Source organism: Anastrepha ludens, chromosome 3 (assembly GCF_028408465.1).
Source record: "Anastrepha ludens isolate Willacy chromosome 3, idAnaLude1.1, whole genome shotgun sequence".
In the NCBI taxonomy this organism is placed as follows: Eukaryota; Metazoa; Arthropoda; class Insecta; order Diptera; family Tephritidae; genus Anastrepha; species Anastrepha ludens.
In genome coordinates, this window is record NC_071499.1 from 81,140,564 (window position 1) to 81,157,664 (window position 17,101).

Genomic DNA, 17,101 nt, shown 5'->3' on the forward strand with positions numbered 1-17,101 from the left:
TCATACCGAGGTCTTTGTGCAAAATTCTCCTCAAAAAAATTCGTGAAATGTTCAATTCTTGAGAACGATTGTTGGATGTTCACGCACATTTTCGGCTCCAGCAGCAATGTTTTCGGGTGTACGCACTGTAGGAGCACGTTCACGTGTTGTTCTATCCATTAACGATCCACTTTCCTGAACACAATAAACAAATTGATCCACAAACTGTCTTGTTGGCAAATCTTTTTTTTTTGGATTTTTTCAAATTTCTCACAGTTTGAGTAGTGGTGAGCACTTTGGAAATATGTTTTCAATATTTCCCAATTTTGTTCAAGCGTATAGCGTCCCATTTCGTAAGTGTCAAGCCTTTAAGTAAATTATGAACACATTTGACATGCCATTTGTGTTACCATTCTCAAAAAAATAGGTGGTTCAGAAAGCAAACGCTATATGGCCCACCCTGTGCCTTCTATATAAGTAATATTATTGGCTCTCCTACATTCTATTCTACCACACTTTCTTTATACCCGATAACTACTATTTCACAGTTCACTTAAATGATTCTTCCAACAAACGCTGGTTTCTTTACTTTTGCTAGAGAAAAGAGGAAGTGAAAGCTTTTTAACCACAACAACACTGGCAGTATTCAGAAAAATCTATTATTTACAGCCATGTCAACATTTTGCAAGTGCTTTTATTTTACAGTCAAATGTATAATTCTGAAAGTAAATCACGCACATCATCCATTTGTGGAACAACAGCAAGACGCAAACCGCAAATAGGAGGAGATGTTTGATCATACACTCAAAAAGGGTGTAAGTGCCAATTATATATTGTATATTATATATTATATATGTATATATATATATACATCATGCAAATACCACAAAGTTATAGTCAAGCGCGTCTATGCTTTGTTTTTTGAAATGAGTAAAATTTTCCAAAGGTGTTGTAAAATTGACTTCGTACTCTCTGAACTAAGCTGTTAACTAGCCTGTATGAATGTTAACTTGGTACTCGCCGTAACTCGGCGGATATCTACATTTCCATTGTTAACATTTCTTGAGAGCTCTAGGCTTCGCATACTCAGGTACCAGAGTTGATTTAAATAATTTTCAGAGATATAAATAAAACAAATTTAAAATATGTGTACATGCAAATTAGATATATTACATATTGAATTATATACAGAATGAGGGAATGCCGGCCCTTTCACATTTCGGTTTTTTTAATTTTTTTTTCATTTACAGTAAGGGTTTCAAACTATTGAGCATTTAAGATTGTAAACTTGGGCAATAGTAAATATTTTGCTTAACAAACTACATAATGCACATATGACTAAAAGGCATCCGGAAAAAGTTTTTAAAGGCAATTGATTGATTTTTTAATGGAGAGCAAATTATTTTTATTGAAAGTATTAGATATACTTTTTGTATTTAATTTTAATGGAAAACAGCATCCACCGATTTCCGCTAGTGGTTTAATTTTTAATGTTTCACTATTCAGCACCCATAAATTGACGCATTTTTAATATTAAGAAATTAATGAAATCAATTTCAATAAATTTCCAAAAGCAGTGAGTGTAATGTGATACCATACCCACCTTCATCTTATATAAAAATAAAAAAAAATGTATTTATTAAAAATAAATATATTTATTAAACGTATTTAAAATAAATTTATTACGCATAAGAGACTTCTTCCCCTCAACAGAGCAAAGCAGTCGCAGCGTTTGGGTTCGACGCTTTCGATTTCTTCGATGCCGTGACAGTCGTTTGCCAGAAGATCCATTCTACTGGTATGCATTCACATTATCGGTCATGATAATTCCGGTAATTTGACCAAGGAGTAGCGGAGCAAGTTAATGAGACGTTTTGCTAACGATTTGACGCGAGTTTTTTCATGTTGTTCCCACAAATGGACTCTATCGACCATCCTTTACTTGCCTGTGCGACGAAGTTAGGTCTAAGGGCCTTCTTTAAATGTAGCGAATTCTTTGACCTAAATTTGAAGGGTTAATTTTTCTTGCCTGGAATCACTTTAAAGAATTCGTCACAGTTAAACTTGCACTAGAAAACCGGCCTTTAGTTAGACATCAGACAGAAGGATTCTATTCATAACTACAATAATTCATTCGATAGGTGTGGGATATGTTTAGCTGCTAACTCGTTTAGAGCTTGCTTATACTCGAACGCTGCTTACGATGAGGTTCTACAGAAGTTGAGTTATTTATCGGTGCATGAGTAACGAATAATATGGCGGTTGATTGCAGGTTGAAAGAAAAATTTGGCAGTTAAAGCCCATCGTCTTTTAACGGTGCAAGCGGAACTCGCAAAATGCTATCTACAATATTGATAATGATAATTGATGATTAATTTTGTGGAGTATTGCAGAACGATACTTAAATTGTGTACGCACGATTACCATTCGTTTTTAGCGAACACTCGTTTAAAGAAGTTGTTGTTGTGAGTTAAATGATATGGGCACCTGAGATTCATGAATCAACCATCGAGATATTTGAAGTGACGATGGACATAATATATAAGCACGTATGTGAGCGTAAATACTTATAAAGGGTGATTTTTTAGCTATTATCTTTTTAAACAGTTGGCTTAAACAGCTGACGCGCGTTTCGTGTTTTGTTTCACTGTCAAACATCTTCAGTTTCACAAACGAACAGCGCTTGCAATTCTTTGAATTGTATTATAAAAATGCGTGTTCTGTTAAGAGATGTGGTTTCAGCAAGACGGTACCACATGCCACACGCGTAACAATGGACTTGTTGAGAGCCGAGTTCGGTGAACATTTTATTTCATGTTCTAGACCTGTCAATTGGCCACCCAGATCGTGCAATATAACGCCTTTAGATTATTTTTTTGGGGCTACTTTAAGGCATTTATATGTGAGACACCGGCCGAAACATTGGAAAGAGTATGCCAGAATTGGACTAAGCGGATGGACCATTTGAAGCGCAGTCGCAGTCAACATTTTCCTGAAATAATCTTCAAACATTAAATTATATGGACTGTACTATCGATTAAAATAAAAATTGTATGCATTTTTCTGAATTTTACGTGTGTTTGTTTGAAAAACTTTCCTATAGCTCTTAAAAATCAAGGGTGATTAACTCGAAAAATCAATGAAATCATACCAAAAAACTTTCAGGGATTACTTAGCTTAGTCTCAGATATTAATGAAAAATATGATAAATTGTATTTCACATATGACAAAAAAAAAACATTTTTTCCCCCAAAAATTAAAAAATATATTCAATTTTTTGTTTAATTATTTTCAAAAAATATATGTACAATAGTGTTTCCTTAAATAATAGGGACATGATTTTAAATGAATTTTTATAAGTACTCTTTTGAGTTTAAATAATAATATTGTGTGTGTACTGAAGTTTTAGTTATTTTTTACATTTTATAGTAAAACTTTCACCCATTGTATATTATATATATTATTATCTTTTTAAAATAAAGAGCATAAGAACTAACAATTTTATCGTTCAAAAAAAAATTTATAAAAATATTGAAAAGAACAAAATATATTTGACTTTAAAAAACTCTATACCGAAATTTTCGATATTGAATATATAAATTTGAAAATTATTAGTTTGGTTTTTTGAAATTTTGTTCAGTTTACTTTCAAAACATAGAAAAATTTAAGACAATGTCCAAACTACTAGATTACTAGGTATCGCTCCAGACTTCGACTAGGTAAATAATGTAATGCATAGAGAATACACCGAGTCAACTACACACAACCATGGATTCATTACCGAATATTATTTCACTAAGTATATCAGAGAATATATGCACAAACCTTCGATCTTAGCCAACAACTCCGCAGTTTTTGCAACTTTTCTTGTAATTTATTTTCTTGTAATTTGTAGTAGTAATTAATAACTAGAATAAATGTGTTGATTTATTGATTTCTCACTTCGGTTGATTGCCACACATAAAATAAAAACAAAAACAAAGAAAATTATTTGCATAATCTTTAATGCTGGCTAAGCAGAAAGTTTTATAGTAATTGGCGAAGTTGCCTTTCGAATGCTTCTACTTATATGACATGGTTAATATTCATATGTATGTATATGAGAAGTATACTGCGCCTAGAAGCAACGTCGGAGAAGAAAACTAGACACAAATCACTTATATAGATGCATTCATGAGAGTAGTTCAACTGCTCATTTGTGTGAGAATAAAATTTGAAAGAAGCAATAAATCAAAGCCATCCGTACTAGGTATAAAAACATTAAGCTGAATTCACTAGAAAAAAAAAAACCATATAATAACCACTAGAGTCCCAAACATTGCAAAGCAGTGCAATAAAATTATGAGTGCTGCCAATAAGCAAAAACTACATGCATACCTTCATACGAACATACAAATGCACACTACGATGCTCGCGTGCAAGTAGATGGCCAGAAGTGTATGGTGGTCTGGCTAATAGCGTTATGGCGCTTCAAGTTTATGGCCAGCCATATGGATTCCACCAAAATTACTTATTAGTGATGAAAAGCAATTCTATCATACTTCAAAATTTATATATCGCTATTGTGAGACCAATTGCGCTTGGACAGGCAGGTAGCTTGGATGAGAAAATAGGAAAATTACCAATTTTAAGAATTAAAAATTGCTAATTTTATTTGTTTACCAAATTCATTAATATTTACCAGAACATGACTCATTAACCTAATTTAGTGCATCGGGACCACCTGCCCGCTTGCTTGCCACTGCCCCGATACCTACCTACTATGTACATAAACATGTATCTGTCACTTCGCTTGCCACTTATATTGGCTGAAAGACAGGTGTTTTTCCAACTCAATTTTCTGCTCTAAATTGGCCATTGCGCCATGTAATTGTAATTGTCTTCAGCATTGAGTGTGGCTTTGGCTGCATTCTAACCTCTCTCTCTCGCTCTTCTTCTCCGTTCATGGTTACTGGCACTGGAAACTTATAATTAATGATGTCGTTTCTATGGTCCTACATATTTCTTCACGCTGACTGATGATTGATGATACTCTAGTGTACTGAATGGTTATTGCTATTGCTAATTTTCTGTAGTCGATCAGCAGACGGCGATTCGGTCATCAATATGCTGGCTGACGCCTATGAGGGGTAATTCAATTGGTCGGTTCCTGGAGTGTAGAATATGGCGATTAATTACCGCTACAGATAAGGCGCTGAATGACAATTTCTAACGTAGCGAGAATAAATGGGTTAGAGAAATAAAATTGAAGATTTTTTTTTTGTTTTACAAATTACATTTTGCTTGAATTGTTGAGTATCATACAGCAAAAATCATCAACTGAAAGAAATAAAGGCAATTTTTTAAAAGAATTAAGCCTACGACTATATTTCAAGAAGATACATATTATGCCTTGTGGCTAAAAGTATGCTGAGGCATGATGAATGTGGACATGGTGGAGGTCTGATCTTTCATCGGCACTCTATAACACTATCCCAGACTTACTTGCATTACCTATTTTCAGATGAATTCCTCGGTTGGTATATGTTTCATTAGCTGTTGAAAAAGAGAGCGCAGTTGCTTACGTGAAAACAGAAAAATCGAAGAAAGTCGCGATCATGAAATGCTGTATTTGAAAGTTTTAAAGCTAAAACTCCATACGTAGATCCAGATAATCTGGCTTTCAGCGATTTATTCAGACCGACTACCACTACCATCTATCTACTGACCTTCCTAGAGCGGACTAATGGGACACCGTATTATTGGCCAGATAAACAGAAAGTTTGGATCGCCACATAATGATTTCCATAAGAGTTGTTGAGATCAAGAGGAGGTGGAGTCCATCCAGCTGGCAATTTGTACTGCTGAATAAAGCGCGAATGAATTACGCCTGGATTACTAGGTATGGAGTTCTAGCTTAAAACAACTTCAAATCAAAGAAGCAGTGGATTAATACCAGGAGTGTATTCTCCATCAAAAGCGTTAATCAAACAATGGATTTTTGAAATTAAAAAACAAAAAACCATATCGCACCCTAAATACAAAAGGGTCACAACTCAAAATGTACCTTCTGCTCAAATATGAACGAGACGTTATCAATAAAACGGTCCGCGGATGACATATGACAAAAATACATTTTTTGTTTTTTGGTAGGACTGTTATAAGCTTACATGGCAAATTTCAGCGTGATATGTCACATAGTTTGTTTTCTGTGCTACTGTAAACAAGTCAAGCTCGAGTGTGGAAAATTTTGAGTTGTGCCCCTTTTGTATTTAGGGTGCGATATGCACTAATTACACCTTTCTGCGGTTTCAACTGCTGAAATGGTCGCAAAATAAACTAAATCGCCCTACATAGAGGATCGAATATAGGGAATAATCAGTTAGCTGAGACTCCTAGCTGAATGGGTTTTAACCAAATAAAACCTTCAATTTCTTACTACAAAAATAAAATAAAAATGTATACTGAAAAATAATTTAAGCTGAAAATACTGAATTTCTGTTTTCAAATAAAAGTTAAGTCATATTAAAGTTTTCTTTCAGAATAGCACTTCATTTTGTACTGCGTAAAGAAAAAAAAAACAATATAAAAAGAAATATTGAACTTTCTCGCATGTTGCAACTTATAAACCCGTCGAATACCTTAGTCCAAAGTTAGAAGTTTAAAAAATTCTAAGTAAACTCGCAAGTGAACTCCAACGCGCCAGCGAAAAATTGAAAATCCGCCAACTGACCCAAAGAAGCCAAACAAAAGTTATGATTTATGTAATTTTGTGGCAACAGTCGCACATAGGCAGCAGTAAGTAGACGACAATTCCAAAGAAAACCAAACGAAAGCAAGCGGAAAAGAAGCAAATAAGAAACCTATGGCAAAAATCCACTTTAAAGGCGCGACATAAGGCACGAGCGAACAGTCTTTTACTGCAAGGCTCATTGAGATATACCAACGTATAAGGACGAATGAGAGGGTGTAACGCGGACATGGAGGAAGCATGTTAAGCGCATGAATTTCAGCGTTGCTAGTTTCAAGTGTACGACTACAACTATCATAAGACAACGTCGTGAACAATAACAAAATATATGTATATAACCGGGTAACAATGGTGCAAGACAATTCAAAGTATATGAATTCACCTATATGAGTACATTAGAGATGGCAATCCCGAGATCACGGGATTGTCGGTATTTGTTTTTTTTTTTATAAAACATGTGAAATGGGAACAAAACAAGTATACTAAAAAAATAAATGTTGGAAGTTCTAATAAAAAAAATTTTGAGTTTACAAAATTTTTGTGGTAGAAATCAGCTGAGTTTCTGGTGTTCCGTGTTGAACTCTTCAAATGATTAAAATATTAACTTTCGTGTTGTTTCAAAACATATTAATAATGTAAATAAACAAAAAACAATTAAGTTCTGACTTTATCAGTTGGAATGCAAATCGTATTTTTTTATTTTGAAGATTTTTGCATCGAGCTTTTCTCGATATACCTTAAGTTGTATTACTAAGTGCGTATAAATTTAAATATTATCTTTTAGTTTGTTACTAATGAATGAGTTTTTACTTGAAAATAAAAATAATTATATTTAAAGCCCATTTAATTATATTTGTTACATGGTGGGAAAGCTTCTCAAACAATGCGAATGCAATTTTTTCGATTTAAGTTCTTCCAAAGTAATGAGTATCTAAATCCCCGGGCTACTCCCGATATCACAGTATTCTAACAACGAGATCCCGAAAATCCCGGGACGCGAAAAATTAAAAAAACGGGCATCACTAATGCCCATAGAGCCTAGGCGCACAGTGCCGCCGAAAGAAGAAGTATAACAAAAGTATGTTGCACCTACAAAGAACATTGGCAGCGAGACGCACAAGGAATGCCGCAGCGCTTAGAACAATGTACGAACGCAATTCCTGTAACCTCTCTACGACAACTCCAAACCCTGGTACGTACAATGCGTTCCTACGTATGCATAGAAAATATTGAAATTGATAAATGGCACTTGGCGGTTCGTAAGATATACATATTTTTTGGCGGAAGAGTGGAGCATACAATTTTGTATAGTATCGATTTTTAATATTTTATTGTAACATACATTTATTCTTTTTTTGTTTTTTCTTCTCTTTTAGTTATTTGGCCTTTGAATGATTTAGCCAAATGTGGTGCCATTCAGAGCACTAAATCAAAGCTTTGCAGTTGTTGTCGCCGCCACTGCCACCGCCACTACGATCGCCTTTGCTGGAACAATGTGTCATTATGCTAGATACGATGATAGGATAGCGCTTTGTGTTTATTCATATCGGTGTTGCAACAATGCGCCATAATAACTGTAATGACAATAGCAAGATGGATAATGATTGCCATCAAAGCAACCTTTGTGGCATAGTAGTATTTTGCTCAAAATTTAGGTGTAGTTAAGTTAAGCTGTGTTTCTGACTAAAAAAAAGTTATGCATATGTAGAAGAGTGTATTACATTGCGTTGCCGGATTCATTATGGCCATACTTGATGAAGGTATCTTCACTAATTCATTACGTAGTAGTACATTCTTCAGTAAGTGCGGAATCGCGGTCAATACTTGTTTGTATCCTCTATACAATATGAGCTTAGATCTTTAGAGCACTTTTGCCTAAGTCGCACAGGTACCATGGACAGTGACATTTTGCTTTTTACGCTTGACATCTCACAATTCCGATACCAAAGTACCGCAATCGACTGGCTTAAGATCTTACAGTTCCATTGCAGTCGTTCCTGGACAAACAACATACTTTCATATTGTATGACCTACACATGAACGAATCCATGTCCAGTGATCCAAGTATTGAATATGGGAATAAGTTTCCGCCTCGTAAAAAATGCGTCTTTGTCTTGTGTTCGCTCTCGTAATATTCTGGTGATTTGAAGGTTTATATGTGAGTCTCGATCGCAGTAGTTGACATTCGTTTGAAACGTAAAATCCTTTTTTATCTGACGTCAAAAATGTCTACATTCGTCCCGAAAAACAGCATTTGCGGGAAGTTTGATTCATTAGCGGCAGGCTAATCTCCTACCCTGCCAGAAATTAGCGACAGGCAAATCACCCACCCTGTCAGAAATCAAAACAGATTAACGAAACCAACGCAAGGCTGAGTCTTGTCGAGGTCCCATGCTCCCGAGAGGAGTGAGCAACGAAAAAAAAACAAAAAAAAAAAACAAAAACAAAAAAAATATTTCATTATTACATTTTAAAGAAAAGTGCTGCTGAAACGTCTCGTATATTAATCTATATTTACGCTAATCACGCTCCCTCAAATACAACTTGAGTGGTTAAGAGTTATAACGCTTCCAAAGTGGCAATTTCGACGTGAGTGATAAAGATCGCGAAGGGGCACCGAAAAAATTCGAAAAATTTGGATGAAAATGCATGTCGAACCCTTGATGATATGTCCGAAGAGTTGGATGTTGACGGATCAATCGTCGGTAAACGTTTGCACGCGATGAGAATGGCCCAGAAAGCAGGTAACCGGGTGCCACATCTATTGAAGGAGAGGGATATCGAGAGACATTTGGTGACGTGTGAGATGCTTTTTGAACGGCAGAAAAGAAAATGTTTTTCGCATCGCATCGTCATTGGCGATGAAAAATGGATATATTAATTAATATGAAGAAAAAAGCAGCCGAAAGTCATCGTATCTTGGTGGAAGTTTATGGTGAGCATGCTCTATCTGAGCGAACGTGCCAGAAGTGGTTTGCACGCTTTAAAAGTGGTGATTTTGGCTTGGAAGACGAAGAACGCGAGGGTGCGCCGCCAAAGTTCATGGATACCGAATTGGAGGAATTGCTCGATCAAGATCCGGCTCAAACGCAAGAAGAGGTTGCAAAAACTTTGGGAGTTGATCAATCAACCATTTCCAAACGTTTAAAAGCCATGGGAATGATCCGAAAGGTAGGCCATTGGGTGCCGTATGAATTGAAGCCAAGAGACGTTGAACGCCGTTTTATGGCATGCGAACAACTGCTTCAACGGCACAAAAGAAAGGGTTTTTTGCATCGAATTGTGACTGGCGATGAAAAGTGGGTCCATTACGACAATCCAAAACGTCGGGCAACGTATGGATACCCTGGCCATGCTTCAACATCGACGTCGGCGCAGAATATTCATGGCCTGAAGGTTATGCTGTGTATCTGGTGGGACCAGCTGGGTGTTGTGTATTATGAGCTACTGAAACCGAATGAAACGATTACGGGGGATGTCTACCGACGACAATTGATGCGTTTGAGCCGAGCACTGCGAGAAAAACGGCCGCAATACGCCGATAGACACGACAAAGTTATTTTGCAACATGACAATGCTCGGCCACATGTTGCACAAGTGGTCAAAACATACTTAGAAACGCTCAAATGGGATGTCCTACCCCACCCGCCGTATAGTCCAGACCTTGCGCCATCCGATTACTATCTCTTCCGATCGATGCAACATGGCCTGGCTGACCAGCACTTCCGTAATTACGATGAAGTCAAAAAATGGATCGATTCGTGGATTGCGGCAAAACCAACCGAATTTTTCACAAAGGGAATCCGTGAATTGCCAGAAAGATGGGAAAAAGTAGTAGTAAGCGATGGACAATATTTTGAATATTAAATTTGTAACCATTTTACGTCAATAAAGTTTAAAATTTCGAAAAAAAACCGCACGAACTTATTCATAGTCCATTATGATAACCGTAAGCGTCGAAAATGTTGGAGCCTGCCAGGTGAACCAGATCCATCGACAGCGAAAAAAAATAATCATGCTTCAAAGGTTATGTTGTGCCTTTGGTGGGATCAGAAGGGTGTCATCTATTATGAACTCCTTTAACCATCTGAAACCATCACTGGCGATCGTCACCAACTGCAGCTGATGCGTTTGAATCGAGCTCTCAAAGAAAAGCATCCGGAATGGGATGGTAGACATGACATACTGATTTTGCTGCATAATAACGAAAGGCCACACGTTGCTAAATCGGTACAGAAATATTTAGAGGGACTGAATTGGAAATCTTGCCGTACCCGCCGTATTCCCCATACATTGCACCATCTGTTCCGATCGAAGTAGTCAGCCCTTATTGGAGAGTGATTAACTTCATACGAGAGCATCTCAAACTGGCTTGATGAGTGGATCAAATCAAAAGCATTCGATTTCTATAAGAGTTGTGGGAATCAAGATGCGGTTGAGTTCATGCTCCACTACCTATACTAATGCGACTTACTTCGAAGAATGACCACCATATGTCTAGGAGGCCATTTCCTCGAGGATCTACACAGCTCTCACCGGCCTGCTAGAAAAGTTCACTGAATTTTTTAAAAATCGGGATAGCTTAAGGACAAGAAAGCAATCTCTTATAAGCACCGCACTGTGTCTATGGCCACGAGTTAGCTGTTTTTAAGAGCAACCCATCCAACCAAGTATTCTCTAACCTAAGCTAGAACCTACTTAATATAATATTATAAGGTCATATATATATTACATGTATAGAAAATTGTCAAATAGTGGTTACTCAACAGGAATAAATGCTAATAAATATGTAATACAGCACTGGTCCAAAGCGTCGGATTTTTTTCACGAGGGCTAAGGTTGTAATATTTTGGCCGAGAGTGCAATTAACCCATCGAAAATATCATGCATACAGTGACTTCAAATAAAGTTCAGCTTCCAGACTTCCACAGTAAAATTTAGTGAGGAGTTTTTTGTAATAGATTTTAACCCCCTAACTCATAGTTAAAAGCGCACTTTTGACCCGTTCTCTAAGCAGCTATAATGAAGAGTTGTGAAAATAGGCAATTAGAGGGTTAAAATGTTCAACCAAAATTTTAAGCAGACAATTCTACGGTGGGTCACCGAAAATGAAAAACTCGTACGGGTTAAGATTAGTGCGTAAAAAAGCTTAGTTCAAGCTAATGTTTCAACATTTGTCGTGGATACATTCGGAACACTTACACCTACGAACATAAGGGCGGATCGATTTCTGTGGCATGCAATTTTGTGGCTTTATGTTTCGCATCTATGCGAACTTATATGTAATTCGAAATAATTTTACTAATATAAATAAATAAATTAAGGCACGTTGCAGTATTTCTTGGCTTGGGCGAGCCATTTTTTTGGTATTGTATTAAAGAGTAGTTGTATATTTTCTTGCTACCCCTTTATTTGAATATTCCATTGAAAATAATGAAGAAGTATTGTGTTGCTGTATAAATTTTTGTAGACCAAGAAAAATGCGGCCAAGTCATGTGCTAGGAAATCAAAGGTTGAGGAAATCGAAAAACGCTGAAAGCATCAATTAATAGCAATCATGCATGTATGCAAAAGAAAAGCAACAACTGCAAAATGCTTAGAAAACTCAAAGGCACATGCAACATACTCATGACTGCAACTGGGGCTTTTGCCAGCACAAGGTGCCGAGTTTCATTTTTTTATTATCATTGCAGCTATTATAGTTTTGCTGTTAGCTGTTTGTTGTATTTGTTGTTGCCTGCTGCGCACATTGCACATTTGCTACGCATGCGCACAACACATATCACCAATTTTATTAGGATTTCACCGAGAATGGCTGTAATTGTGATTACGCTGCACGCTGCTTGCTGCATGTTGCACGATGCAAACGCATGCGTTGCATGCCACTAACAAATCTATGGCGGCATTAGTTGGCTAACTTGGAAAGTACACATTTGGAGCGCAACATCGACTTGCAACGCAAAAGAATTGGAAACAGAAACAAAAAAGTAAGTGGAGGAAAAAGGCCACTAAAAACTCAGGTGGCATTTATGGCGGGGCGTTGCGGCAGGCGAGAGACAACAACTTGTAATTATTTGCGTTGAAATGTGAATGCAGCAATTGCCGATGTGGCTGGCTGATGCTTGTGTTGAGCTGCTGAAAAGGAAGTTGCTGCGCCAAGAATTCAACAAAACCGATTGGCGGCCAATGTGCACCAGCCACACAATATTAATTACATACAGCAATGTCTGCACGTACGCATGCGCAGCGGAGGCAACTACATATACTGCAGCTATAATAAAAACTACAACAATAGTATCCGTAGTAGTAATTTTAAAAGCAACCGCTTGGCGTGGCAGTGGCAGTGGCAGCAACATGTCTGCCATGCTACAGACAAATAGATGGACGGCTCGGATGGACATATGAATGGTACGTGCAACCAAATGTTGCAGACAGAGACTGCGCATGGGTGTACGAGATAAGCGGATGGGATGGTGCGAGAGGTTGCCGGTATGTGGTGGACATGAAATCTTGTGGCAGCATACTTTTTCATACCAACATACTTAGTTTCACAGAATCAACGAATTGCAAGTCGCACTGCGGCACGACGTACGCTGATAATGATTGGCGACATGTGCGATGTGGCGGCAGCAACCAGCACAGGAGATGAACGACAGCGACAGCCTGTCCGAGTGGCAATGCGTAGAAATGACATAGCGGCAACAGTTCCGATACTGAGAGGCTCATCCAAGATTTGTCCTATCTCGGCAAAGCTCAAGCGCTTTACGATTGCATGCTGTTGAGCTTAGATTGGCGTTTGGCGTCTAGCGTCGGCTGGTGCGAGCACCAGGGACCACATACAACAACACAAAAAAACACAAAGGCAGCAACAAAATATGAACATTCTTTGCTTTTGGCTTATCCCGCTGCGTTTTTGCCATTAAAATTGCTAAGTTGTGGCTATGTGGAACACTAACATAGCCTAAGGGTCTGAAAAAACAAAACCAAAAAAATTGTTTGTAGGAAAATCTGGAAAATGTATTACACTGAGGCGGCTTCAAGTACGCGTACAAGCTAATGCATATGTATATGTATGTAGTATTGGGAGAGGAGTTTGAGTCGCTGAAGTCCAGCAGTAGGTCCAGTCAGCGTAGGAAGCAGAGCAAAGGTGAAAACAGCATTTTTGTTGCTTCTGAGCACATAAAAATTACTTCGTATATATGATAGTTTATTTGTCGTGTGCTGAGTAAGTCACAATGGGTTAGTGATATAGTAGTGGTATAGTTATAATTTTTTTTTTTTTTTTTGATAGATCCACTTTTGCAGCTAACCGTTCCATTTTAGCCCACTTTTTGTAAACTTTGGACACTCAAACTATTTTTGACTAACTGATTAAACTAAACTTTTCAGTAATCTAATAGACTATGTCCACTGTGTTCTAACTACAGTTAGGCAGCGCGAATTCCTAAAAAAATTGCCGTTTGCAGCAAAGTGCATTAGAGTATCACACTTTTAGAATGGTGTAAACTGAATTTTGTTAACAGTAGCAGTAATGCTTACAAATGTTAAAACTTTTACCAGGTAATTGAGTGGTAGTTAGGCTATATCTTTTGAACAACTGTGTGTTTTTTTTTAATGTGGTTTTATTGGGCTTGAAATCAGAAAATTATAAAAGGGGTTTCAATGAAGTTCCCTCGAAGTAACGTGTTTGTAACGCTACCCTACATTTTTTTATACGAGTAGGAAGGTAATGCGTAACACCGTCAGAAAAAAAAATTCAAAGAAATGAACGAGATTTTTTAGCAACTTCAACTTTATTATATTATACTAAAATTTGATAAGATTAAAAATTCCATACCAAGAATCTTACCAGAAATTCTGATTAAAAACTGTGAAGTGGAGATGTAAAATTTATGGAATTTTTTAAATTTTCATATAAAATTTGAAGATAGGAATTATATATTTAGTTTTTGTTAGACAATGAGTTATACTTTTATAAAGAAATTTAAAATAAATCAAAAAATTATAGGCAAAACTGCCCAAAATGTGAATGTGCTGTCGTTTTGTCGCAGAACTTATCCATACTTGACTAACAGATCTACAACAATATTTAAACTAGATTCGGAAGTTGTTGTTTGCCTATAAGAGGATCAGATGAAACCTTGAGTATAGTCATAAGGGCTCAGCTTTGACCATTTCTGGCCCGTCTTTAGTATTAGACTCTTCCCATAACTTACCTATGGGAAAGTGGTGATAAGTTAACTTAGGCTGTTGGGATTGCCCATTATCGGCCACTTTCAGGCTCATTGCTCATTGTGATGCCGCATGGGAAATTTGTTTGACCCTTGAAGAAGTGATACATTGTGTCAAAAACGTACCGGGAATTGTTCAATAAAACGCAGAATATTTGTTTAATCATGAACATTTATTTTGTCGCCTTCAAAATAGGCTCCATTCAAAGCAATACATACCAACGATTAGTCTGGTCATCAAAGCAACTTTTAAACGCGTTTGAAGAGATCTTCTTCTCCTTAATGGCCTCTATAGATTGAAAGCGGCGTTCGCGAAGTTACAATTTAAGGTTTGGGAAAAGGAAATTACACAGGGTGCTAAATCCGGTGAATACGGTGGTTGTTTGATGATATTTGTCGAGCTTTTGGTCAAAAAAGTGTTCACAATATGAGCCTTGTGAGACGGTGCGTTATCATGGTGCAAGATCCATAAGTTTACTTTCCACAAATTGGGCCGTTTACTACGCACATTTTCTCTCAAACGTCGCATAACTTCCAAATAATATTCTTTATTTATCGTAGAACCATTTGGAATGAATTCCGAGTGCACAACATCATGCTAATCAAAGAAAACGAGTATGATGACTTTCACTTTCGACCGACTTTGACATGGTTTTTTGAGTTTCGGCTCATGTGGATAGTGGCATTCAGCCACTCCTGTTCACTGTAGACTGGTTTGCGTGTCAAGCTCATATACCCACGTCTCATCAGCTATTATGATGCGCTGGGTCCGAATTCACTTGTAATTCACTTGCTCAAGCACGTCTTCAGCCACCTTCTTCCGATAATTTTTTTTAATGAAATTTAACTCTCTTGGAACGAGTGGAGCAGTCACGCGTCTGAAGACCAATTGATGATGTAAAATAATGCGAACTGATTCGTGAGATACGCTAAGGTCACGATCTACTTCCCTCAAATTTAAATGATGGTTTTCCAGTGCAATTATCACGCACTGATACCTCAATAAACTAAGGAAGAGGTATTAAGAGTCACAGTTAATCGTCAAGTGTTAACTACGGATCATCAACCGGTTTCGCATAATAACTTTGGAAGACCCCTCTTAACACTTAAAAACCTTTAAAAATCAAAGTTTTTATAAAACTTCATTAGCGCTTCATTATATAGTCATAGTGTGCCTGAAGAAAATGAGTGAAAGTGTCTTAAAAAGTTAGTTTCTTACTTTATAGTTAAAGACGCTCCCAAGTCGATTTATACAAAATTAAACAATTTTCACTAAGTTCTATAATAGCAATTACTGTCTACACTACTAATAATGACAAATATTCTAAGTGAAAGCTGTTAATAGTTACAGTAGATCGCAAGCTCGAGGATGTTTATTTTCTGCTTTAAACCCTGTAAGACTATGTAGGGTCTGATGGTCTTTCTGCTTTAGTATTTTTCTTAGCTGAGTGTAAATGCAGGAAATCCACTGCGACAAATATGTTTGTTTTTGATTACCCAAATCCTCTCTTTGACTCTTTACCAGTGCGCTTTTCTATTTCCTTTATTTTCCCAGAAAACCTTGAATACCAATCTTCCCGGGCCCAGAACGGATTGACGCTGTGTCCTCGCAAAGGTTTAAGGGAAGTTCGAGCTTCCTGGAGCATTGGATTTGATCGTTACCGTCCTAAACGCATCGAATGCAACCTTACTATTTACAAATAAAGCGAGGTTTTTAGGAGCGAGGATCATCAACTTTCCAACTTTTCCACCATGGCTTGGCTTGAGAGTGTTAATTTTTGGCTTGAAAAGCTTTAAAGTTTTCCCGAAGTAATATTCATTCTTCAACAATCTTTAGTTATCTCACATTGCGATAGCTGATTCACAGTCACCTCTGTCGATGAAGTGAACGTCGAAATTGTTGGTTGTCATGAAGGATTGTCATTATTTACCAGTTAGTTAGACCACCCAAGTCTTCCTGCACTCTTAGCTACCAAGCAATTAAAATAAAAATGTATAGGTGAGATATTCAGAGTTCCACCAACGCTACCTGTAGAGACCATAGATAAGCTGATGATTGCAAGTTTATGAAATTGAGCGCATAGATTTAATGCTAACCGCCATCTACCAGACCCATGCGCTAGAAGGGAGAATGGGTTTTTTTCAATTGTGGTATACATCC

The 17,101-nt window shown here is 37.1% G+C and overlaps 1 protein-coding gene across 1 annotated transcript in view; it reads right to left on the reverse strand.

Annotated features, from left to right (window-relative positions):
- Nucleotides 1-17,101, reverse strand: part of LOC128858281 (uncharacterized) — a 120,995-nt gene that overhangs the window by 77,365 nt on the left and 26,529 nt on the right. The window lies entirely within an intron of this gene.